At 55.3% G+C, this 23813-nt stretch overlaps 2 long non-coding RNA genes across 2 annotated transcripts; one reads left to right on the forward strand and one right to left on the reverse strand.

The window, feature by feature from the left end:
- The first annotated feature begins 367 nt into the window (after nucleotides 1-367).
- Nucleotides 368-17985, forward strand: LOC106832051 (uncharacterized). The gene is made up of 4 exons (XR_011497099.1): nucleotides 368-1167; nucleotides 7101-7370; nucleotides 12424-12598; nucleotides 17866-17985. It is a non-coding gene; the product is annotated as an uncharacterized lncRNA (long non-coding RNA).
- Nucleotides 12594-22168, reverse strand: LOC139041625 (uncharacterized). The gene is made up of 4 exons (XR_011497106.1): nucleotides 21940-22168; nucleotides 17943-18090; nucleotides 17068-17150; nucleotides 12594-14543 (listed from the first exon to the last, which is right to left on the reverse strand). It is a non-coding gene; the product is annotated as an uncharacterized lncRNA (long non-coding RNA).
- Between the last annotated feature and the right edge of the window lie 1645 nt (nucleotides 22169-23813).

The raw sequence follows: 23813 nt of genomic DNA on the forward strand, positions 1-23813 counted from the left end.
GCTGCTAAGGAGGCTGCTAAGGACTGTGCTGTTACCTCAACGTGCCTTCCAGCACTGGCGTTTCCAGAGAGGCTGCCTTTCCAGCAACCCTGATGTGAGTGGCCTGAAGAACCTTCTCGGGGTGAGGAGAGGAAGTGGAGGACAAAGTAGCCGGTAGTTGAAGCTGGTGGGGTAATGTCCCCAGCACCAGGTCACCTTGGGGAGTTGGCGGTGCACGGGGGCCTCTGCCTGGAGGTCCCACCCTTCCACCTGCAGCAGCTCTGGCTGTGGGGGTTGGGGCAGGCCCTGCACACAGCTGGTGCCACAGACGCTGGGTCACTTCCTGGCTCTGACCTCAGCCATCCCCTCACGGAGTGCCTCTTCCGCACAGACAGTGGAGACAGAGCTGTCCCCTCAGGACTCTGCCTCCAGGGGCCCCCAGGGCAATGGGGAGAAGAGACGAAGGCAGCGCTGCAGGAACCCCCAGCCCTGTCATCAGCACCTGTCACGGGAGCACCAAGGCTGACGGCTGACCCTCCCCACCTCCTGGCAGGAACTGGCGGCCTGGAGACCTTTGACCTACTTGGGATCGAGTGGCAGAGCCAGGCCCCGCACCCAGCTCTTTTAAAAAACTCTGGGAACAGGCACAGAAGATGCAAGCGGCCTCTTGAATTCAACCTCCAGCCTTCCCAGAGCCCGCGGAGGATGCGACTGCGTCCACACGGGCAGCCTCGGGGACAGAAGCCCATGGACTTTCCTTGAGCCAAACCAGGGCTCTGGCAGCCAGTGAGAGATGGTGACAGCAAAGCAGCTGCAGGCTGGGCCCCCTCAGTGGGCACAGAAATCACCACCGCCTGGGAGGCGTGGGAGGGGTAAGTCCACCAGGGAGGTCCAGCCGAGCCCCCTTCACTACAGGCCAGCCCGAGGGCAGGGGCAGGGCTCTCCCACCCTCACCATCTCCCTCTGGAGGGTGCAGAAAGGACTGGAATCTGACTCTCCAGCTGGGCCCTCCAGCCATGAGAACTCACTGCAGAGAGCTGACAGGCCCTTGCTTACCTCTGGGGAGAGGCAACCCACTACGTCACAGGAAGAGAACGACCATGGAGAGCCCACTCGATGCCAAGGCCTGTTCCAGGAATTTTCACATAATTTAATTCACTCCTTTAATCCCTCCAACAGCCTTGGGAGGTAGGCCCGTGACTTTAGCCTTTTTTATGCAGAAACCAGAATTCGGGGAGGTTATGTAATTGCCCGAATCCACACAGCTAGGAAGTGGTAATGAGTAGGGTGACACACATCTCCGGTGGGCCCTGGAGAGTCCCAGCTTACCTCTGCTGCCCTGGTGTAATAATGAAGACAGCTCCCTTTCATTCTCAAAAGTGCTTAGTTTGGGCAATAAATTACAAGGAATCCAGGTGTGTGCTCTTTCCCCGGACAATCCCCTCTCATCTCCCAACCTCATTTTTTCATCCAAAGTCCCAAGGGCCACCTGCTGGCACCTGCTCTACACTTGAGGCCCCTGGGGCAGGCTCCAGGGACAGAAGCTGCAGAATTAGCAGCCAGCACAGCTGAGCTGCAGTTTTTCTCCAGAAAGGAAATGGAGGCTGTGGTCCAGGCCCCCTTGCTCTTAAGAAATTGCTGCTGCTCCTCCCACGGCCTAGAGCGGCCGCGAGCCCCCAGCTCTCCTGGGCCCAGCAGCTGCCTGGGTTGGCGGCTGCTGTGGGTCTCACCCCACCCTGGGCTCCGACCGGGCAGAGGGACCATGGCCCACGGGCCCTTTGTGGAGGCTGAGACGGAGTCCCCAAGAGGCTCCAGCAGCCACAGCCTTCAGCAGCATGGTGGGACACGCTCAGGGGACCCAAGCCCTGACAGGACCCTGCTAGGCGCTCCAGCCCCCGCACTCAGCACTCAATGCTGTTTCTGTGCGGAGTGTCCCCAGAGCTTCACAAGCACCCTCCGCCTTTAGAAAGCTCCTGCTGGTTCCAAACAGCACTCATTCTCCTGTTCTTCGCCCCCAGAACAGCTTTCTTCAGCCAGAGCCGTGTTCCCTGTCGGCAGGAGAGGAAGGAGGGAGGGAACAAAATCCCACAGGGCTTGGAGTGGGCTGCTGGGCCCCTGTTCTGGTTACTGAAGGGACAGAGGACAAGGCAAGAGGGTAAACAGAAGTATGGACTTGAGTCCACAGAGCCTTGGGGAGGGGAGGCACCCCCAAGGGGAGGGCCTGAGCCGGGGTGCCTGTGCCCGCAGTGGTGGAGGATAGGGTTTTGGCATCATCATAACTCAACTGCATGTTCCACTATCTCACAAAGGGTTCAGGGACCATTGCTGACCACTGGTGACTCAGATGGCCCCCAGGCCTAGGCCTGCTCAGGACGCAGTTCATTCCAGCGGCTTCTGTCCCTGTGGGTCCCCAACAAAGGGCCTGGCCGTGTGTCCTGGCCCTGTGTGCTCATCCCTGCTAGGAGCCTCGGGGCCCCAGAAGGTCGGGTCCTGGCCTTTGCCAGTTCTGAGTGGAGCGGAGCCCCAAGCCCCTGCCTCCCTTGGCGGGACCCCCTCCGTGGGGCAGAGGCCAGAGCAGTGAACAGGGTGGAAGGTGCGGCCGGAGCGCTGGGGATGCTGAGCTGGGGGACCGCCCCTGCATCCAGGAAGGGTCTGCCGCGCACCGCGACCAGACTGAAAGCCCTGCCGAGGGAAGTGCGGCTGCCCCCTCGGGCCTCTCCTCCCTGGGGGACCCTGAGCCCCTGTGACCCCGTGAATGTGCAGGCAGAAGCGGGCCCTGCGGTGGCAGTGGTTAACAGCCTGTGCCGGGGTAGGGGGACCCACCTGGCCACCTGCGCTCCCAGCGCCACCGGCCCAGCCCCCGCCCGGCCACCTGCGCCACCCGCCGCCGGCGGCATCACTTTCCCTTCGGCAAGAGAACCACAGCACCCGGGGCTGCCTCCCACGGGGCTGCAGGCTCCCTTGGTCAGCGATTGCACAAACCAAACGTTTGCTGGCCAAAACACAGCGTCTCGGTCATGGCCCTGCCCTGGCGAGGTCACGGTCAGAACAGAAGCAGGAGTGGGGTGCTGGGGTGCTGTGGGAGCCCCCAGGTGAGACCTAATCCAGTCTGGAGGCCCAGGAAGTGACGTTCGAGGCTTGAAGAACGAGTAGGGGCAGAACAAGGGGAGACCCCAAGTGGGAGAAAACCGCAGAGGGAAAGGGCAGGAGGTGTGGCAGGGCAAGGTCTGGGAGGGGCCCTGCCCAGGCCGAGGAGGGAGGTAGACAAGCCAGCCTGATGGTCCCCAGAGAGTGACTGGAGCAGGAGAAAGACAGGAACCCATCTGAGTGTTTAAAAATGGCTCAGAGCGCAGGGTGGGGAAAGGCCTGGAGGGGGTGAGCGTGGATGCCGCAGACAGGCAGGAGACCCCTGCTTGTCCAGCGAGAGAGTAGAGCTTTCAGGGTAACAGGTGACAGGCGTGGACAGGTCCCACTGACCAAGGAGGGGACATGGGGTAGGGCGGGGGCTGTCTGCATGCTGTGAAGACATCTGGAGACATGGCGTGGCTGCACCAGTGACGCCAACAGTCCCTAGGCCTCCCAGGCAGGAGGATGCTCTGTTTCCTGAGGGATCAATGTGGGGACCCCTGGGCTAGGCCCCGCAACAGCCCTTGGGGCTCAGGATCTCCCACAACATATAGGATGTGCACGCGTGTGCGCTGTCCTCTCCAGCCCACACCACCTCCTCCGAGCTTGGCAAGTCATTCCTCAAAGTCCGCCCCAACAAAAAAGGGCAACTTTGTGCTAATGTATTTTTTATTTAAGAGCATGTGACGAACGCTCTGCTAATATTGACCTAGAAAGTCATCTGCAGGATGTGGTTGAGGGGTAGAACAGTGGCCCCCTGCCTCCCTGTGAGTCCCTGCCACCAGGCTGCCCAGCCTGTGACCCGGGTCCCACCCGGTCCCCAGGGAGGGTTGCACTGTGACACACACACAGGGTGCCCGGCGGTTGTATGTCTCATAAACGGCAGCTTAGTTTGTTTGTTTTAAAGCCGGCTACAGAACAACATGGCTAGTAAAGATTTTATTTCTCACTTTACTGTTTGCCTATGTGTGTGGCCAGAGACAGAGAGGTTGCTCACCAAAATATGGATACATGGTGGTGGGATTGAGGTGATTTTCACTTTTTTGAATTGCTTAACTTTTTACAACAAGCTCTGTATCTTTTTTTTTTTTTTTGAGGAAGATTCACCCTGAGCCAACAACTGCCAATCTTGCTCTATTTTGTATGTGGGTTGCTACCACAGCGTGTGGCCTGATGAGTGGTGTAGGTCCACACCCAGGATCTGAACCCTCAAACCCAGGCTGCTGAAGCGGAGCACGCGACCTTAACCATGATGCCACAGGGCTGGCCCCCAACAAGCTTGGGATCATTTTTATAATCAGCATAAAGCAAAGGGACAGCCATTCGGCCATCTTGGAGCTCACCTTTGCTCCGGAAGTGCTGAGGGATTGGAACCCCCAGTGGATGAGGGATAGGCTGTGGGGCCACGAGTGACTGCCCCCTCCCAGGGCCAGCCCAGGACCAGGACCAAGCAAGGCCAGTGGGTGTCAGTGGAGTTTGACTTGCATGGGGCACAGCAGGCAGGGGTGGCCACATGGCCTCCAGTCCGGGGGTCCTGGGGTCTGGCCATCCCCACTGGGGCCACCCTACACCCTCTTCTCTCTTTTCCTCACCTTCTGGGAAGGGGAGGATGAGGGCAAAGCCATCCCAGGACCCCATTTCTGAGCAGAAAGTGACACTTCCCCACCTGGCCACCCTCCTCACTTCAAGGGGCCGAGTGCCCTAGGCTAGGTCACCTGCACAGGGAAAGGATGCCCAGCTGGCCTGCAAGGACCTCTAGCCCACAAGTCCTGCCACTCCTCCACAGGCCTCAGCTGAGGTCTGCGCTTTGCCCCAGACTGGGGTTCTGGCTGGGAGGACCTGGCACACAGCAGGCGCCTAATAACATTTGTTGGATGAGTGGATGGGTGGATGGACGGGTGGGTGAATGGGTGAGTGGATGGATGGATGGATGGGTGGATGCGTGGGTGGGTGGGTAGGTGGGTGGGTGGATGGATGAGTGGATGGGTGGATGGGTGGGTGGATGGATGGGTGGGTAAAGGTGGCTGCTGTGAAGGCATCTACCTACACTGGCCTCCTCATGGGAGGGTAGGATAGGAGGATGGGGACAGGGGCCTGCTGGGCCTTAGAATCTCACAGCCCAGTTGACAGTGCCAGGCCATGGAACACGGTGACAGATGGGTCACTGAAGGCTTCCTCCCTCATCACTTCTGCTGGCTTCCCCAAGACAAGTGAAAATTGCTTCCAGTTGGCCTCAGTATTCACTTAGATCTCCTTTTGTGTGTGTGTGTATTGATGGTTTTGATTATTAGTGTCTTATTTGTTCTCGGAAAGCTAGCCAATTTCCCCATTATTGATTCGGAGATGCACTGTTTACCATGTGCTAAGATTTGTACAATCACCCGTGTGTGTCTCCAGCTCCCTGTTCTATCCTGCGAATCTGGAGTCCGCTCACGTGTGGGGAAGGCTTTGGGGAGGACCAAGATGCAGGGAGGGGGAGAATTCAAGCTCCAGTCCATCTTACCTTGCAGGGCTTCCAATCCTGGCTGAGGAGGCGGAGCCCTTGGGCAGCGGTTTCCAACAGCTTCTGCACGGCTGCAGGGCTGGTTAAAGCTCAGCTTCTGACTCGGAAGATCTGGGCCGGGGTCCCAGGGTCTGAGCTTCTAACAAGCTCCCTGGTGATGCTGCAGCTGCCAGCCACCCGGCCCACATTTTGAGAACCGCTGGCCTCAGGCAGAGGAAATGCACCTGGGGTCAGCCCTCAGGGCGAATACAAACCTCAGCTGCTGGGGAGTTGGCCTGGGGCCTTAGGCAAGGCCTCCTTGCCTCTTTCATCCCTGATTTCTCAGGACGACTGACCTCTCTCCATCCACAAGGTGGGATGAGCCTGTGGGTGGGTCGGAATGCTCCAGAGGGTGTTTCGGAATGGGGAAGCGGAACAGCCTTGCCTGGCGGGCACCGTTTGCAGGAGGGGTTCTGGGGTCATGACACAGCCAGGGCTCTAAAGCCCCTGCCTGCGGGACAGCGCATCTTGGAGAGAGACAGGCAAACAGAACAGGGCCGCCTTTCCCAGCGGGTGCTTTGCAGAGTCTCCTGGAGGCAAAGGAAACCTCAAAAACAGTGGAAAAGGGTGTGAGCTGACATTTCCCAGGCCTTGCCAGCCTGCGGGGTCAAATGGGGTCACGTTACCACCCGAATCTGCCTGAGAGCAGAGGTCTCTCCCTGCTGGGCCAGGCCAGGCCAATGTCACTTCATGACACAGCCCATTGGGGACTGCTGGGCAGGGGGCCTGGGGCACCAGTGTGTGACGGACGCTTTCCAGAAAAACACCATGTCAGGCTTTACGTGGAGCCTGCTCTCTGCCGAGCCCCAGAGGATGCGACTGCGGAGCCGGGAGAACAGGATGGGGCCAGCCTCCCCCGAGTGTGAGTTTCACCAACTCTAGGAAGCGGGACTATCAGAGGGCTGTGGAGTCAGAGTGCCTGAGGTCAAGGGCCAATTGGGTCAATTTATTGTGCGACCTTGAGTAAGTTGCTTAACCTCTCTGTGCCTCAGAGAGATCATAACAACGTAACCCTATGGGATTGATGGTTATGAGTATTTAACAAGATAACGCATGATCAGCATGTAGTGCAATGCCTGGCACTCACTGGACGTGGGCTCTTGTCCTTATAGCATAGACTCACTCTATGTATTTGTTGTTTGTTGCATATATTTGTGCAGAAGTTGACTGGCAGATAAACTGGATTCTGTTCTCAGTGGGCTCAGCTATTCTCAACCTAATCCTTTAATAAAATCGCTTTCTCAAAAAAAGAATCCTCCTTCAGGCATGGCCACAACCAGCTATCCAATCACCATAAGCCTCCAGATCCTGGGGTTCTGGAAATTGGTAGACAGCACTCCATAACATAGGTGATCTCAATCCAGACTCAAGGAACCCCTGGAAGATCCAGGAATGGACTGAGAAGGTGTGTAAACCCCTAAATTGTGTATACTGTTTTTGTGTATCTGTGCAGATTTCCAGGAAAGAGGCCACGAGGTTCATCAGACTCTGAGAGGGGCCAGCATCCCTGAAAGGTTAAGGGACCCTGGATCAGTCAGGGGCTGAAGAAGGTCTCAGCAGTCTCCCTGGACGGCACGGCGGCTCCCAGGCTGCTCCCAGGAGCACACAGGGCCTCCCGGAAACCAAGACCTTGGGACAAAGAAGGGAGCAGCTCAGCTCTGCATCCCCTTCCATGACAGCCAGGCCTTCTCCAAAGGGAGGAGAAGACTCAACAGATCAAACGGTGAGAGCAAATCGGCGAGTTACAGCCCTGGGCAAAATGTGTGCCGACAATTAGCCGTGATAACAAGCTGCCTGCAAACTTTCAGGGAGACCGGCCAGTGAAGCCGTGAGCGGACCGCCCCTCGCAGACCCAGCAAATGCAGCGCTGGTGGGGCACGGGGACAGCGCAGGGCCCTTCGCATCCCAGCCTCCGTCCCCATCTGGACAGTGGGTCTGGGGACAGCGGGGCGCCTGGCCTGCCTCCCCCTGGGTTGCTGAAGAGCCGAGGAGCCCTGAACGTGGGTGCGGCGCTCAAGGTCTCGGGCAGCGGCAGGGCCTGGGCGGCCGCTCGGTGGTCCTGGGGCTTCTGGGCCTTGATCGTCCCGGCTGCGGGAGCCTCCCAGGCTGTGGCCGTGGGCAGCAGCCCCCCACTCCCCAGGACGCGCAGGGGGCCGCTAGCTGGCCCCCTCTTCGGGTAAGGGGCGCAGAGGGCTGGGACTGGGCAGTGGAAGGGACTCCAGGGTGGGTGGGGGCGGGGAGGGGGCACTGTACAGGGAAAGATCAGAGAGGTCCCAGGGAGAGGTTAAGTCATAGCTCGGTGGTGAGTGACAGGCCTTTCCCACCTCCTCGCACAGCGGCTCTGGGGACGTTTCCAGGACGCTCAGGTCGCGTCTGTTCCAGCTCCACAGCCCAGGGACCGGGAACCTGAACAGCCTTGTCTTCCCAAGTATTCGGCCCCACTGCAGCCGTGGGGAGGCTGCCCCAGACACTGAGACCTGACGGCCGGACCGAGCGAGGGTGGGCCCAGGGTTCTCCTCGGGCTGCCCTGAGAGTCCCAGTCCTCCGGTTGGGGGGTCAAGCCCGCTGCCCAGTCGTGGCCGAAACTGCTCTGGCAGCCTCTTCCTGGGGCAGACAGGGGACCCTCCTGGAAAGGGCTGACCCCCCAACTCCAGCACTAATCCCGGATTCCCGCCTTTTCTGATGCCGCTTCCTCTCATCTCAAGGATGCTCGGCGCCCCCCTGCCCGACCCCGGGCCTGGGTCATCACAGGCCCTCGCTTGTGTGGAGAGCGGGGTCCTGGGCAGTGGCGGGATGGAGGGGGCGGGCATGAGGGGATGTGGGGTCGCTCCTCCTGGAGGACTCGGATTGGTGGAGTACCTCCTGTCCTGGCCACTTCCCCCAGGGAAGCTCACCACCAAAGTTCCCCAGGGGCACGGCCACAACCATTTCCTCTCTGTGAGTCCCAGAGAGGGGAAGGAGGCTCCTCATGCCGCGGACAAAGGCCTCCCTGCCCTCAGAGGTAGGCTACCCTGATCCTCGGGCCCCAGATCTGGGGTTGCCATTTCCAGCTCTTCAAATCTGTCTGTTGCTGATTTGCTGTGAGACCTTGGGCAAGTCACTTCCCCTCTCTGGGCCTCGGAGTGTCACCAATAGAATGAATGATCCAATTTGCCCACCCACTCGGACATTCCAAAATGGTGAAACATTCAGAGCCATGTGGTTTTGCATAATCAGAGCTGCATTCCTTTAATTTGACAAAAATGCAAATCATCCTGATAGATGACTCAGTAGTCCTCAACCCCAGGCCTGTAAGCCCACATCACATTGACTGGGGAGGGAGGACCCACCCAGACCCACAGAATCAGTCTCTCTGGGCCTCAGGGTGGGCAGGACCTGCAGATTTGCATTTATAAGAGCCTGCCGGGACAGGAGTTCAGACTGCAGAGGGCGGAGGGGAGGGAGAGCAGAGTCTTCCCACCCCGACGCCTGACAAAATGAGTAACAGTGACAAATGGCTTATGAAAAGAAGGAGCCAACCGACCAGGAAGACAGTCTCCCCAGCAATGGCCTCCTGGGCCCTCCGTCCTCACGCATCCGGGGCTGCACTGGGCATGGGAGCAGGACACACACCTGGCTGGACAGCAGGGCCCGGGCAGCAGGCTGGGGACAGGGCGGCAGGAAAGGGAAGATCCCCTGGCACCTTGGAGCCGCCGAGACGCAGGCCGAAAACAGCACAACCCTGAGAAGGGTCCTGAGGGGAAGGCAGAGCGGTGCCCGTGTTAGGAGTCAAATGTCTGCAGGAGTCGCTCCAGCGGACTGCGCAAGATGAAAAGGACTTGCAAGGCTGCCTTGCGACCGCCAGGAAGGGGAAGGAAGTCACATGAGGGCACAGCTGAAAGGGAAGAGGATCTGAGGATGGAAGGTGGCTTCCTTGAAACGGATAGCTGCAGGCCAGGGGAAAGTTAATGAGAACATGAATCAGCTTGAAAGAGAGCACAGAGGCGAGATGATTAAAATACATCAGGAGGGGCAAAGAGCGTGCAGAGGGGAAGACGCACGCTGAGGACCCAGACAGGACCACTGCACTTCTGCGAACTGAGTTGCACACGTCTGAAGAGCGGACTAAGAGCACGGAGAGAAACTCGAAATAATCACAATGAATTCAGAGAAAAAGGACAAAGTAACTCAAACAATTAGAGAAAAGATGATCATTCTGGAACCTAGACCTCCTGTAAGAGGAACCGGGGTCTCTGAAGTTGATTATCCAACAGCTAATGCAGAAAAAATATTTGGAGAAGCTCTCCCCAAAAGGGAGGAAGAAGCAGCCAGCTGTACTTGTGAGAGGACCCAGGGGGGTTCCCGAGATCAGCGTCAGGACATGCTGAATCCAGCTGAGTTACTGAACTTTGAAGGACAAACAAGACACTTCTTCAGACACCCAGGGGGAAAAAGCAAGTCACCAAGAGGAGAAAAAAATCAGTCTGGCCTCAAATTTTTCCGCGGCAACATTCAATACCAGAAGGAAAGGAAACTGAGTTGGGTGGAAAAGGGGAAACCAAGAACATGACACCCGGTGAGGGAGTTCAGATTTACAGACAACATGGAAAGAGGCAGGGGAATAGCACCCTCAGCCTTTTTTGAAAAAGAAAATTACTCAGCAATGAAACTAGCTAACCATTGAAAGGGGCAATGTTTTTTAAGGTAAAATCATGACTCTCATACAATAGAAAATGAACACATGTCAAAAACTTGGTTTAACTGATTAAATAATTAGCGAACAAGAAATAGGTTCCAAGTGGTTCCAGGGGAAATTGGAACAACACACACGTATAGACAGATAAGGAATATGAGATGAACTTACATATGCATGCAAAGCCGATCAATACCCACAGGGCGACGATCAATTGCGGTCCACTGGATGCAATTCATTTGCATTTCCATGCATAAGAATCATTTGCACTGCTGTCATTTTTCTACAACTTAGATTTGTGCAAAGGTGATGAAAGGCACAGGTTCCTTAATACAGGACACCAGTAGTCTTTTTGGCTTTTTTGGTCCATTTCAAAATCTTTCACAGTTTTTCCTGCTACAACCAAGAGATGACTCCAAGTGCAAAACTCAGGGACAAAATGTGCTTTAAAAATGGAATGGAATCTGTTTGAATACAAGACTAAAATGAAATACTGGGAGAATTATGGTTGTAGAACAGATTGTAAGTATTATAAACCTTGACACAGTGAAAACATCAGAATCAAAATCGGGAGCTGGGGGGCCGGCCCAGTGGTGTGGTGATTAAGTTCACACGCCCGATCTGGTGGCCCAGAATTTGCAGATTCAGATCCCGGGCACAGACCTACATCCCGCACATCAAGCCATCCTGTGGCGGCATCCCACATCCAAAAAAATAGAGGAAGACTGGCACAGATGTTAGCTCAGGGCCAATCTTCCTCAGGGAAAAAAAAAAAAAATCAGGAGCTGGAGGCAGGGAGAGGTTGTGTAAGGGAACTGATCACCTTTCTCATTCCAAGAAATGACGGAGCCTGCCCAAAATGAAACATTGATTCTTTTTCTCCAGGACTCCAATCTTTAATGAGTTTCATAATCTTTTTTCTTAACGTTAGAGAAATTCGCTATGAACTAATATCTCTGTGGAAAGTAAAGATTTATCTAAGACTTTCTGTGGAACTCAAGAAAAACTAAATACTTTTAGTTTAAAATATAGCAGGTGTGGTACAATCCCATTTTTGAAAATGATTTGGACCTTTTGACCTTTCTGTCTCCCTTTGCCTCTTTCTCTCCAAGGGCCTCTGTGTGCAGAGGCCATTCACCAAATGTTACCACTCGCCGGTAGGCTGCATTAAGCGTCTTCGCCTCTGTACCAGAAGTTCTTTGCACACATCTAGCGGCATTCTTCTGAACAGCCGGAGTGCAGAACCACTTCATTTTAAGCTGTGTGAGTCATTGACACTTTAGTGTAAATAAGGTTTTCAGGAAGACAGTGTGAAGACCTGGAGTTTCTGCAGGTCCCGACCTGGGCAGCTGAATCCTGGGAAGAGCTGAAGAGGGCAGCTGGTCCCGAGGTCCTCAGCCCCTCTTGGCTGAAAGAACCGTGGAGCTTGTCAAGCAAGCCCCTCTTCCCACAGGTCCCTGTCCTGGAATTCTAAGCCTGTGAGACAGATGCCTATTCTAGCTGGTACTGGACCCAGAAGCTGGGGGCCTGGCCCAGCCTTGATAAGTGTCTGGGACAGGGTTCTCCTCCCTGCAGCATTGTGGGGGCTCCTGAGCTCCATCTGACCCACTGCCCTCATATCCAATGCCCACCTCTTGATCAGAACCCTGACTCCTGCCCTCCTCCATTTGCACCCTTGCTCTAGCCACATTGGCCTAACTTCCCCTTTCCCACACCATGGGGCCTTTGCACATGCTTTATCCTCCACGAGAATCCCTTCCCACCCACCTTCCCTCACCCCCAGATCCCCAGGCTCCTCCTCTGGAAGCCGTCCCTGACATACCTCCCAACCCCAGAGGTCAGGCCTCTGCCCCCACTGTGAGCCCCCCATGGGCCAGCCTGGCTCTGCTCATCCCTGTGGCCCAGTGCCCAGCCAGGGCCTGGCGTTGGGGAGGCAGAAAGGCAAGTGGATGACTGGGCCTTGACCTCATCACCAGCTGGTGACCTCAGCCAGATCCCTTGTTCTCACTGACTGTTTCCTCATCTGAAAAATAGAGACAGGGGAAGTCCTCCTCATGGAGGCCTCAAGAGGAATAAAGAAGATAATGCGTATTTTTATTTTAAGGTTTGTTAAACGCATGACTATGAGATGTGAGCTTAAAGGAGGAGGGAGGAAGTGAAAGGAGGAACCAGCCCCGCCTCCAGTCTGCACCCCCTGGTTCCCACCGGGTAGCACCTCCATCCCACCCACCGTCGCTGAACACCTACCCTGTGTCCCAGGTGCCAGGGGATGCTGTGAGGTACGTAAACTGTCCTCAGTTTCCCGATGAGGAGCCCGAGACCCAGAGCCAGGCGGGTGGCTCCAGGCCGCACGGCTGGGACTGGCAGGGCCCCGGGCTCTGAAGTCTTTGTCTCCCGCCTCACTCCTCTGCCCCAGCCCCGGTGCCAGGCAAGGAACAGAGCCATGCAAAGCAGCTGCGGGGAGGGGCTCTGAGGGCCACAGAGCTCCTTGCGGAGGGCTTGTGGCCGCCTCTGGGGGGTGGGCGAAGTGCCACGTCGGGGTACAGGAGGTGCCCCTGACATATGAGCACACGCCAGGGGACCTGGCTCGTTTTAAGGGCTTGTAGCGCTCTGCTGGACAACGCCCAGGATGTCCAGAATCCGTGATCCCCCACTGTTGGACATCCCAGTTACTTCTAGCCTTTGCTAAGACAAGCAGTGCTGTGATGACCGCCCCTGCCCTACGTCCCTTTGGGTGGGTATGTAGGATAAATTCTCCAAGGGCTCCGACAGGCCCCTCCTGATGGGATGCTGGGCCTCATGCCAGGAGGGTGCCGTTTCAAGGAGGGCCCCTCACCTGGGACTGACCCAAGCTCATTCCAGAGGCAGCCAGTCCCCAAGAGCCAGCTCCCCGGCAAGACCACCCAGGCACCCCACCAGGCCCTCCTTTCGTCAGGGCTTTGTTTGCTGGCTGGTTGGGTTTTTTGTCAGAGGGCAGTGCTGCCTGCCAGCTCGAAAGGTACAAAGCTGGTCTGGGCAGATTGTTATGCAAATCAAACGAGGAAGCAGAGCTTAGAGATCAGAGGGTTTCCTGCTGGCTCCTGGCCTTGGGAGATGCTGATGGAGGAGCCCCACCTCCACAGGAGGCCTGAGAGGGTCAGGGAGGGGCTCAGGGACCACTCAGTCCCAGGGAAATGGGTCCAGCCATTGCCCCAGCCCCTTGGCTCTATCCCCTGCCTCCCGGGGATCCCTCCGGAGCATCTGTGGGGGCTCAGAATCCAGTCTGGACTCTCTCCTTCCCCTTCGCCAGCTCTGGCCCCTGAGCTGCCAATACAGCATCCCCTGGTGATGCAGGAATGTCCAGCGGGGCGCCCTCTGTGCCCACAGTCCATCCAGCCCTGACCCCTCGGCATGGTGGTCAGCTCTGTGACGGCAGAGTGGGTCTGGGTCACTGTCGCCTGCCCTGCGCCGGGCAGAGAGCCTGGCACCGCATAGATGCCCAGTGCTGTGCACAACTGGACACACCGATTGTGCCACACTGGCTGGAGCTGGGGACAAAGCGGTGCCGGGCTGAGGGGCCCCCAAGCAGGGGCTGTCCTTGGGAACAACCATTCGCACTCCAGCTGGAGTTGTCAGGAGAAGTGGACAAGAGAGAGAAGGGAGAGAAAGGAAAGGTCCTCCCCGCACAGCTGGAGGCTAACCGGAGCTGCAGGCCGCTCTGGGTGAGGCTGGAGGAGCCCGCGCTGGCTTCCCGCAAAGGCTGCACGCATCATATGACGCTCCTAGACGGAAAGTCCGGTTTCTTCTGCCTTCTTTTGAGTGTTTCAGGAACCTTTTGGCTAATTGGCATAAGGGCTCTCATGCCTAGGATTGGCAATTCTGATAAGCATTTGTGGCATCTCCGGGTTTCAGACATGAGGCTTCTCGTGTCCCCACTCACCTTCGTTCCTGGTGAGATTTGCCTTCATTTGTGTGCAGAGAGAGCTCATCACACGAAGCGGCCCGTGCCCAGTGCCCGCTCCCTGACTGGTGAGGAGTGACCGGTCCAATTGCAGTATCAGAAGATTCAATGGGGGCTAGCCCAGCTGCACAGCAGTTAAGTTCACACGTTCCACTTTGGTGGCCAGGGGTTTGCCGGTTCGGATCCCAGGTGCAGATATGGCACCGATTATCAAGTCACACTGTGGCAGGCATCCCACATATAAAGTAGAGGAAGATGGGCACGGATGTTAGCTCAGGGCCAGTCTTCCTTAACAAAAAGAGGAGGATTGGCAGCAGTTAGTTCAGGGCTGATCTTCCTCAAAAAAAAAAAAAAAAAAAGGAAGAAGATGCGATGGGGGCCACTGCTGAAGTGCCTTTAGCTCCCCAGCAGATGCTCCAATCAGAAGGTGACACCGAGTTGTGCCATCCCCAGCTTACATGCACGTCAACGCCTGGCAATTGATCACTGGCATGATTTCATTTTACCCCAGCTGCCGCCCCCTTCATCAGTGGGACTGAACGATCAGCCCGTTTCAGCAGCTCTGGATGGTCTGCTCCGACCTGGATCCGGGGCAGGCAACCTGCTGCTCAAAGCCGGGTGCCGAGAGCTGGCCCCCGGGCCTTTGTATACCCATCCCTCTGCCTGAGCGCCTCTCACTAGCATCCTTTTTAAAAGAGTTACCTCTTTTTAATCATGACCATCACACATACATAGAAATGAACACGTGTTAAAGAGTTTATTATAGGGGCCGCCCTGTGGCCGAGTGGTTAAGTTCGCGCGCTCCTTTCGGCAGCCCAGGTTTTCGCTGGTTCGGATCCTGGGCTCAGACATCGCAGTGCTCGTGAGGCCACACTGAGGCGGCATCCCACATGCCACAACCAGAGGAACTACAAGTAGAATCTACAACTGTGTGCTGGGGGGCTTTGGGGAGAAGAAGGGGGAAAAAAACCCCAAAAAGTTTATTATACTCCTGAATCAGTGAGGGAACCAGGAAGATGTTATCACTGGTTCAAAAGAGAATATGAAGACCAGACACATTTATTGATCAGGAATATTGACATGAATGTGCAAATGGAGGCAGAGCTGGGGGAGGAAAGTCAGCAGCGTTCTACAGGATGGTTCAGAATCCGCAGGTCTGTAGACAAGAATTAACTTGCGTTATTGTCAGTTACCTACAATTTGCAGAGTTGTAAAATAGCCTCATAGAATGGAATCAGATCATCCCAGGGGGGTCCTGCAGAGTCAAGATGATGCATAGCTTTTCCACAGATGTACGATTTTCCTACAACCCTCACCACCCAAAGGCCTTCACCTGGCTGACTTAGCCCATGTCTCGCCCAGGAAGCTGTCTGCCTTCTTCCTTTTAACCACAGCACTTCTCAGAGCCTTTAATATGCCAAAGTGCCCTGTGACTCTCTCAGAAGGAGAATGCAACGCGCCAGTGTTTTCCACGCTTATCTGGAGGGGAAGCATTTCTTTTTTTTTTTTTTTTTTTTTAAGATTTTATTTTTTTCCTTTTTCTCCCCAAAGCCCCCCGGTACATAGTTGTGTATTCTTCGTTGTGGGTTCTTCTAGTTGTGGCATGTGGGACGCTGCCTCAGCGTGGTCTGATGAGCAGTGCCATGTCCGCGCCCAGGATTCGAACTGACGAAACACTGGGCTGCCTGCAGCGGAGTGCGTGAACTTAACCACTCGGCCACGGGGCCAGCCCCGGAAGCATTTCTTTTTTAATGGAGCAAAGACAAGGATTCTGGAGAATTCACATTGAAAAATACCAGTTTAATTCAGCCAGCCTGATTTATGGAATAATACATAAATTATTATTGCCTGGATCAGAATTCTGGCTCAGCCACTAGTGTTCCTGTGGCCTTGGACAAGTTCCTTAATCACTCTGCACATCGATTTCCTCGTCCATAAAATGGGACTAAAAACAGAACTTGCCCCAAAGTTGCTGGGAGGATTAAATGAGTTACTGTGAGGAAAACACCTAGCATCGAGTCTGGTACAGCGTGTACTCCATAAATGTTAGCCATGTCATTATTATTTATGAAAACACGGGGTACCATTTATTGACTGTGTGTCTTTGCATCATCTCGCAAGACTCCCACAACCACCCTGAGGCCGGATGAGGAAGAGGAGGCAGAGGAAGGCAGAACGCCTAGGAGGTGAGGTCACTGGCAGCCAGCACGTGGCCAGGGTTCTCGGACCAGGCGCGGCCCTATGAACAAGCTAGTTGAGGGCTTGGCATGAAGTAGGTGCTTAATAAAGACTGGTTTCTTTCTTACCACCCTCCTCCCTCCTTCTCTGCCAGCCAAGAGTCGCACTCAGTCCCAGTCTGAAGGTCACCTCTGGCCAAGGTCATGGCCGGGTAGACAGTTCTTGAGGCCAAGGGCTCCCAGGAGCGTGGGCAGGGCAGGACCCAGCTGAGCCTGCCCTCCCCTTTTGCCCCCAGAGCTGAGGTCCTGCCTCCCCTTCCTCCTCCTCCTCTTCCCCATGCCCCGCCCCTCCGCATGCTCCTCAGCTACTTGGGGATTTGAGAACACAGGGGTTCCTCCGTTTTCTCCAGCCATCCCAGTGAGAGGCTCCACTTTCAACACATAGGAGGGACTTAAAATCGGTCTTGATTCCATGAATAAATGAATGCAGCCTGTGCCCTGGGGCGTGAGTGGGCCTGCCAGGCCACCTTGGGCCGTCCACAGGATAAACACAGACCCACACAGAGCCCCACCCCAGGCCTTGGCCACAAATGCTGCCCCAGCTGAAGGCTTGCTCAGAGAAATGACTCACCTTGAGTGCTCAGATGCAATTTTCCATGTCTTATGGACTAAAGGTGTTTTCATAACAACTGGGGTGCATGAGCCAGCAGCAGACTGTAAACAGAGCAAAGATCTGGTCAGAAATGCCCCATTCGGAGACCCCACCCACAAGCAGGGCCCCGGAGGCTGTAAGCTTCTCCCCATCGGGGCCTCCTTCATGCCCATGTGAGGCCAAGGGCTCCTTGCTTCATCCCGCAAATAGCACAGACCCCCAAAATGACTCACCCAGGCCAGGCCACTTCCTTAACCAGGGAGGGAGGTGAGTGACAGAGCCAGACCTGCAGCCCAAGGGGCCTGCTGCTCTCCTCCCCAGATGCCTAGGGCCCCCTGTGGAAAGCCTTCCACCAGCTGGTGTCCTGGCACCAGGAATCTGGGGGGCCTGGCACTGAGCCAGGCTGGAGGGTAGGAGGGAAGTACCACCACACAGGCAGAGAGGGTGACTCTCCCTCTAGCAATGACAGAGCTCCCTGGGGGACAGGACACTGACACACTGAAGCAAGTAACAGTGTGAAACAAAGAGGGTGGCGCGTCCCTGAGGACTCAGACCTAAGGGCCGCAGGAGGCGAGGCCAGCACCACCGGCTCACTCACTCCCACGCACCCCCTCTCATTCATTCAGACAGCCATTTATCAGGCACTTTCTAAGGGCCCCCCGTCCCCTTCACCCCGGGCTTTCCCATCTTAGCACATGGCACCACCATCCTCCCAGCTACTTGGGCCAAAAACCAAGGGAGTCGTCTTTGATCCCAGTTTCTCTGATCCGTCTACAGATCCTCTCCGCTTGACCGCCACTAGGCATCCCACGTCAGCCCACTTCTCTGCCACCTCCCGGGGCCAAGCTGCTCACCTCTTGCTTGCACAGAGCAGCGGCCACCAACTGGACTCCCGACCCTTTGACCTTGGCCTCTAAAATCCATTCTCCGACTCATCAGAGTGACCTTGTCCCAGCATCGTTCTGACTACACCATTTCCTGTCTCCAATCCTCCATTGGGTCCTACCAAACGGTAAACATTTTTAAAGAAATTAAGGAGACCAGCTATGGCATCATGCTATAAAGGGGTGGAATGAACAGCAGAAGGGCCCAGAGGCAGAACTGTGCATAAATGAGAACTTGTTATACGACTCAGAGGCCTCCCCAACCAGTGAGGGAAAGACAGACTCTTTTAAAAACTGTGTTGGGACAAATGGTGATCCATATGGAAAAAGTAAAATTAGATTCCTACCTGACACTGCACGCACAACCCCAGGTGGATTCAAGGCTTAAGTGTGAACCACGAAAGTTTAACACATTTAGAAGAAAATCTGAGGGAATCTTTTTATGAGCTCAGAATAAGGAATGATTTTTTTTAAATAAACTTTTTGTTAATTACAATATGCATAAAGAAAAGTGCGTGTCGTAAGTGTGCAGCTGAATAAAATTTCACAAAGTGAACCCAGCTTTGTACCCAGCACCCAGACCAAGAAATAAGATGCAACCAGCAACTCAGGAAGTCTCTTCCTGCCTCTCGATGGGGAAGAGTCTCTTAGGTGGGAAAAACATCAGCTGCAAAGGAAAATATTAATGAGTCTGGTGACATTAACATTCAAGTCAACAAAAAATACTATAAGCAAGATTAAAAGATATGCCACAGTCTGGGAGGAGATACTTAACAATACATACAACCAGCAGGAGATTAGTTTCCAGAATATGTAAAGGGCTTCTCCAAATCAAGAAGAAAGACAACCAATGCAACAGAAAATTCATCCTAAGTTGTGAACGAATACTTCATAGAGAAAGAACCCCATATGGCAAACAATCGTACGAGAAAAGAGGCTTTCCCTTGCTGGTAGCAGAGAAAGATAAGTTAAAACAGCAATGAGATATTATGTCTCAGTCATTGGATTGGCAAAATCTTTTTAAAAAGCTCATGTTGCCAAATACGGACCCCAGCCTTGAATACGGCTGGTGGAGGAGTGGGTTGGCAAGGCCACTTGGCAGGGCACCTTGCGGCATCTTGCCAGGTTGAAGGCGAGCACATCGGTGACCTGGTGCTTCTTCCCCTGGTACAGACTCTGCAGGAGCGCTCACATGAGTGCACAGGGAGGGAAATTGAAAACATCACCAAATTATGATACAGCCATGCAACGGAGATGGCCTGGCAATTAAAATCAACAAAATAGAACTGAATTATCTATTAGACACAGCAAGCAGGACATGTGTGCAAGGCAGGACAGGAGAGGTGGGCGCAAGACCAGAGCCTTTGGGAGGAGAGAGACCCCCCCTGCAGGGGCTGACCCTGGGGAGGTGGGGCCCACGCTGGGCTTGAGCCCCGGGGAGAACTTATGCACAAAGAAGTGGGAGAAACCACAACCTTTTTTTTGTCTCCCTCATTTTACAGGCGATACAGATAAGCTCCAAGAAGAAAAACGACTTGCCACGTTGGCGACCAAGCTGAGATGGTCACTGGGCCTGACCTGCAATTCTGCGCCCTTTCTATTGTCCCCTGTGCTCTGTTGCATGCTCCCTGCCCAATGGCCCCTCCTCACAAAGGCCTGGACTGGTGCAGCAGCCTCCTCGTCAGCCTCCTGGCCTCTCGTCCTCCACTCTGCCCACGACCTGAGAGACTTTCTTAGGCAGACCTGTCGTCACGCAGCTCCCCGACTCAAAAGCATCCCGCAGCTCCCCACAGCGCCCGAGTCTAAGTCCAGCCTCATAGTGGGCTCCCATTTGAGGGATAAAACAGGTACTGGCCTCACAGATTCTGTGGGCCAAGAATTTGGACAGGGCGCAGAGGGGACGGCTTGTGTCTGCTTCACCACATCTGGGGCCTCAGCTGGAAGACTCGCAAGCTAGGGGCTGGAATCTTGAAGGCCCCTTTGCTCACATCCCTTCACTCTTGTAGATTCCCAAAAGAGAGGAGAATTTAGAAGACTCCTGGAATTCATGGCCGCTGAAGCACATCCTCCTGAATTTAAGTTACATAAGGAAATCGACGACTGAATGTGGTCAAAAGGATATTCTCAAAAGTTATTGTTGACAACAAAGATTTATCCAGAGACACAGCTGATCTGGTTCTCTGAATAGGATGGTTGATGCTGGTGGATTGATCAGCAGAGATCTTAGCTGGGCATTGGCTGGAACATCTCCATGTGGCCCTGCCCTGTGTCCTGGGCTTCCTCACAGCGTGGTGGATGGGTTCAGAGTCAAGAGGGAGGCCGAAGCCTTATACCTTTTATGACCGAGTCTTGAAGCCCCACAGCATCACTTCTACCACATTTTACTCATCAAGGCAGCCGCTCACCTTCAAGGAGAGAGGAAATGGACCCCACCTGCTGTGGGGGAGCAGCAAAGTTTTAGAAGACCATGCGGGACTGGAAATTTTCTGTGGCCACTTTTAAACAGATAGACATAGGAAAACATTAGTATTCAGAGCTGGGATGAGTCGGGGAGGCATCACGCAGGCCCTGAAGGGGAGCCTGTCAGGCCGTGGGCAGAGCAGAGGGGAGGCAGGGAGGCCAGTGAGGAGGCAACCGCACTAGTCCGGGTCTTTGTGAGGAGGGGCCATCGGGCAGGGAGCATGCAACAGAGGAGAAGAGACAATAGAAAGGGCACAGAATTGCAGGTGAGGCTCAGTGATCGTCTCAGCATGGTCACCAACGTGGTAAGTCGTTTTCCTCCTTGGAGCTTCTCTGTGTCACCTGTAAAATGAGTCACACACACAAACGGAAGAGGTTTCTTATTCACAGTGTGGACCCTTTGAGAAACTGGTGAAAGGAATGAATCCTCCACGCAGGGGAAGGAAGACGAACTCGGGCACATCTGTAAAACCGGGCTGAAAGTTCCGGGGGTGCCCAGGACCAGCCTGGCTTGGTGGTGAAGGTTGGGGCTCTGGACCCGGAATGTCTGGGTGTGAATCCTGCCTCCACTCCTTACCAGGGAAGAGACCTTGGGTGAGGGACTCAACCTGTCCGTGCCTCTGTTTCCCCACCTGTAGCAGTTAGGGCTGCATTTGGCTGCAGGTAACTGAGGACCTCAATATTCAGTGCCTTCGGCAAAATGGCAGCTCGGTTTCTTTCTTGTGGAAAAGCCCATATGTGTGTGGTTGCTGATGCTGGTTCAGGAGCTGGGTCCCTTCTCTTAGAAAAACCTCTTCACCCGGAGGACCTCCCTTAATCTCATTGCCCACAGTGGAGTCATGGGACTAGCCCCCTGCGGGCAAGGATGAGGAATGGAGCTGTAGCTCAGTGGTTCTTAACCAGAGCCAGCATCGCAGCTCCACGGGACACTTGGAGATGTGCGAGGACATTTCAGGACATCACAATGATGGGGCATGCAGTGGGAGGGGGCCACTCCAGTGCACGCAACAGTTTTCCATGGAGAATTGTCCCCCAAAAAAGGCCAAGCGTGTCCTCCATTGAAAAACTCCTGGGGCTGGCCCCGTGGCCGAGTGCTTAAGTTCGCGCGCTCCGCTGCAGGCGGCCCAGTGTTTCGTCGGTTCGAATCCTGGGCGCGGACATGGCACTGCTCGTCAGACCACGCTGAGGCAGCGTCCCACATGCCACAACTAGAGGAACGCACAACAAAGAATACACAACTATGAACCGGGGGGCTTTGGGGAGAAAAAGGAAAAAATAAAATCTTTAAAAAAAAGAAAAACTCCGAAGCTGTCCTGGTCCCTACAGCGGAGGCAAGGAAGAAGGAAGGGCTGCATGCGGTCCGGTCAGCCAGCCCGTGGCACGTGCCGCCACCACATCCTGGGCTGCTGCGAGGAGCATGGGGAAGTGCTCAGGTCAATGCACAAGCAAATGTTGGGGTCCCCTAAGGGTCAAGAGACTGCACGTGAGGCACACGTGGGAGCCCTACCAGATCTTGTGGCCGAGGTCTGAGAGGAGACACTGCAAAGAACCAACCACAGGACCAGGGAATGGACGCACGCAGGCGGGGACACAGACCGTCTCTGCCTGTGCTGATTTCCCTCGGAGCTTCTTGCCTTTCTCTGAAACTTGCCCGCCCTGGGGGCTTCCCGGGTGTCCCGCCACATCCCGCCATAACGGCCACATCCCGCCTTCAGTCCCCAAAGGGACCCTGACTCAGCAGCAGACGCAGCAGGGCAGGTCAAAGGAAGTGGGGGAAACGTCACTGTTGCTTGTCACCACCACGTCCGTCTGCCTGGCCCAGTTCCCGGCAGGCAGGGAGTCGGCCCCCGGTGGGCGTGGACCAAAGCCACTGTTCCACCAGTGGGCCAGCAAGATGGCCAGCAGAACCTCTGCTGCCTTCAGGACTCGGGGACAGGAGAGGTCTGCGTCTGACCCCCAGGCAAGAGGGAGGAGGTGTCCCCCCAGCCTGAGGATCCGAGAATCAGATCTCATCGTTCCCAAGGGGTGGACCTGGCCCCACCCTAGCCTTGGGGTCCACACCCACTGGGGAGCAAGTGAGGAAGCCTGCCCTCTGCTCGCAGCTGGAGCCCAGACTATGGGCTTCGCGCGCATTGTTGAAAGACAACGGTTTCTGCTCGTGCTATTCCAGTGTTAAAAGTAAATTGGGTTCACACTGGAAAAGTTTGAAAGGCACAGAGAAGAAAATAAAAATCCATCCCCAGGCCCATCGTCTGGGACAACCACTCTCCACCTGTTGGTCCATTTCCTTCTAGTCATTTTCCAGAGTGTGTATATAAACTTCATTCATACAACTATTTTATTACCAACTCCTATTTTTCTTTTAAAGCTACATTATAGGCCATTTTTGTCTCAAAACACTATGGACCAGTCAAAGCCAACTCTTCCTCCTGCCACTAGTGCCACAGACGTCCCCTTCCCCAGTGTCACCTGTGTGACGTGGGTGGGCACACAGGAGCTGAAACCCCTGGGGATGGGCCCTTGGGAAACCAGAGGTGGGCAGAGGTCCATGCATCTCCTCCCCAGAACCAGTTTCCAAGCAAAGATTCACAGGTTTACCAGCCCAGTCCCCGGCCAGTCCTCCGAGGAATTCCCTCCATGAGCGGGAGGGGCCTCTATCTGCAGCTCCCCCCACTGACACACAGGCAAGGGAGGCCCCGGAACGTGGGCACCGGGAGCAGCTGTTTGGGAACTTTTTGGTTGCTCCTCACAGAGTCCTCTCACCTCTCTCGCCCTTCCTCAGATTCAGGAGAAACCAATTTTCTCATCCTCCAGACCTGGCCAAGGTGCTTCGGTTCCGGCGACTACAGAGCTGGCGTGAGACAGACGGTCTCCCAGGGGAAGGTGTGGGTCACAGGCTGGGCTCTCAGGTCTGGAAAAGTCCTCAGGTGATCCCAGTTGCCCTCCCTGGGCACCTGCTGTGTGCAGGGCATCGTGCCGAGTGTTCTGCAGAATTAGCCCATCCCATTCTTAGGACATCTCAGCAGGGGCGGCATCGCTATCCCCGTTTATGGATGACGAGACTGAGGCTCAGCAAAGTTAAGCCCCAGGTCAGCTTCCCCATCGATGGAGCGGACATCTGCAGCTAAGAGAGAGAAGATGACGCCGCCCAGAGTGGGGACCGTCCTAAAGCAAGCCTTGTCCCCCTGGACTGAGCTGGCTGCCTCTGTCTGAGGGGACTGGGGAGTTTGCCTTGACCACATACCATGGACAAGGCTCAAATGGACGTGTCAGGCCAGCAGCCATGTTCCAGGAACCAGGCCTCCCCCACATCTGCCCACTGACTCACGGAGCACAGAAGGCACAGATGTTATAGGGCCGACCCAGGTACCCTGGGACTTC

This window comes from Equus asinus, chromosome 2 (genome assembly GCF_041296235.1).
Source record: "Equus asinus isolate D_3611 breed Donkey chromosome 2, EquAss-T2T_v2, whole genome shotgun sequence".
In the NCBI taxonomy this organism is placed as follows: domain Eukaryota; kingdom Metazoa; phylum Chordata; class Mammalia; order Perissodactyla; family Equidae; genus Equus; species Equus asinus.